This window comes from Dipodomys spectabilis, unplaced genomic scaffold (assembly GCF_019054845.1).
Source record: "Dipodomys spectabilis isolate Male_0828 unplaced genomic scaffold, ASM1905484v1 ptg000415l, whole genome shotgun sequence".
Taxonomy (NCBI): Eukaryota; Metazoa; Chordata; class Mammalia; order Rodentia; family Heteromyidae; genus Dipodomys; species Dipodomys spectabilis.
Window position 1 is genome coordinate 1381335 of NW_024871092.1, and position 2496 is coordinate 1383830.

The following is a 2496-nucleotide window of genomic DNA, read 5'->3' on the forward strand; positions in this document are numbered from 1 at the left end:
AGAACAGCTTGGTTCTGGCACAAGAACAGACTTGAGGACCAACGGAATAGGACTGAAGACTCAGAAATTAACCCCCTGACCGATAGCCACCCAATCTTTGACAAGGGATCTAAAAAAAGAGAATGGAAGAAAGACAGCCTTTTGAGTAAATGGTGTGGGCAAAATTGGTTAAACACCTGTTAAACTAAAGCTGCATCTGTATATATCACCCTGCACAAGAATCAACTCCAAATGGATCAAAGACCTCAAAATAAAAGAGGACACCATGAAAACACTACATGAAGGAATAGGATAAAATCTAGGGCTTTTTAACACATACCGAAATTTTCTTAATAGAGAGCCAGATACAAAGAGTAAAGAAAAATAAGTTAAAGAATTCATTCCTTAATTCATCTCTTTATGAAACAAGTAATTTACTATTACAGGATGAGATGGAATTATAAATTCCGAGTGTTGATAGAGTCTGTATGTAATAAACATATTACAATGGTCAAGAAAAAAGAAATCAAAGAAAGGTTGGACAAATGGGATTGCATGAAACATGAGAGCTTCTGCAAGACAAAGTTCATAGATAGCAATATCAATAGAAAGCACACATTCTGGGAGAAGATCTTCACAAGTTATAAAATGGACAAGGTCTTATATGTAAAATGTACTTAGGACTCAAAAAATTAAATCCCCCAACATCAAATCCTCAGAGATACAACTGCTCAATAATTAAGTGGGCTAAAAACTTAAAGAGAGACTTCTCTGAAGAGGAAATAAAAATGGCCATTAGATACATGAAGAAATGCTCAACTATTCTAGCCACAAAAGAAATGCAAATCAAGAGAATATTGCGATTGTACCTTACTCTAGTTAGAATGGCTATAATCAAGAATTTTTTTTTTCTGTTTATGTGGTGCAGAGGAATCGAACCCAGGGCCTCATGCATACAATGCAAAACACTCTACTCCTGAGTCACTTTCCCGGCCCCTAATCAAGAAATTTAATAACAACACCTTAGAGGGTATGTGGCTAAAACGGAACCCTATTTCATTGATGGTGGGAGTGTAAACTTGTTTAACCACTTTGGAAAGCAGTATGGAAGTTCTTCAAAAGACTCCATGTAAAGTTCCCCTATGTCCCAGCAATCCCACTTTTGGGCATTTAGGCATTTACCCAAATGACCACAAACAAAGTCATACCAAAGTTGCCTGTGCAAGCATGTTTATGGAAACAACCTCGATGCTCCTCAGTTCATGAATGGATCAAGAAAATGTGATACACAAACACACACACACACACACACACACACACACACACACAATGACACACACACAATGGAATTCTATGCTTCTATTAGAAAGAATGAGATTGTCACATTTGTTAGGAAATGGAAAGACTTGGTAAATATTATATTAAGTGAAGTAAGCCAGGCCCAAAGAAACATATGTCCCATGGTTTCCCTTGTTTGCAAGGACTAGTACATGTCTAGGACAAGCAGAGAAGATCAAAGGCTATGGACATATAACCATATAACCATATAAGGTGACATTAAGTGAAAGGACCCCAAGTCAGACACACAAGTGATTTTTCTTTCTTGTTTTGTTTTTAATATACTTATAATGCGCTATGTGATTCTTTGGTAAGTTCATCCCCCCATGGTATATCCCATGGTAAAATCCCTGTTTTCACTGTATTTGTTTCCAGTGTTCTGCACCTTATATACATATTTTGTAATTTGGGAAGTAGAAATGTTGTAGCAGAATGCAGAAATGGGGATGCAGGTTGACCCATTGTGATTATGAGATGTACAGGACACTGTGTTGAAAATGAATTTACAATGTAGAGTAATGGTCAATGAGGGAGGAGTTGGAGAGTTGGGGAGGGAAAGGGTTGTAGGGGAAAAACAAAGGAGGAGGTAGCAATGCTCAATAGGAAATGTACTCATTACCCTACTCATGTAACTGTAAACCCTCTGTATAGTATTTTTACAATAAAAAATATAAAACACTCTTCCTGGTATAGATTTCCAGTGCTGCCCAAGGCATTGCATTTTTTACCTTTTCTGGCTGTGGTTAGGTCCATCTGCCTAATGGATCAGTACTCTTCAAGGCTTCTTGGTCCTGAAGTGGGACTTGGATTATCCAGTGACGTTTGGAACTAGGCCAAGGACAGGACAAAACCACTTCCAGGGCATTGCTTCTTCATTCCCCTCCCCCCACCATGCAACTAGGATTGCAAGCAGAATTTCTCTGAATTCGACTCCAGAAAACAATCACTGAACCAAAAGGCAAGGTCACCAAACACATCCCCTCCTCCCCCCAATTCCTCCTTTCTTCCTCCTTGGTAAAGTACAAAATAATTTTGTAGGTTTTGGCAAACACACAAATTGCCCACTACCTCCCCTTTTAAACTAGGCTTAAAGTCACTAAGCATTTACACTGATAATGCCGCACTCATTATTCTGGACAACAACTTCAGGTTGTTTGATGCTTTAATTTGTTGTTGTTG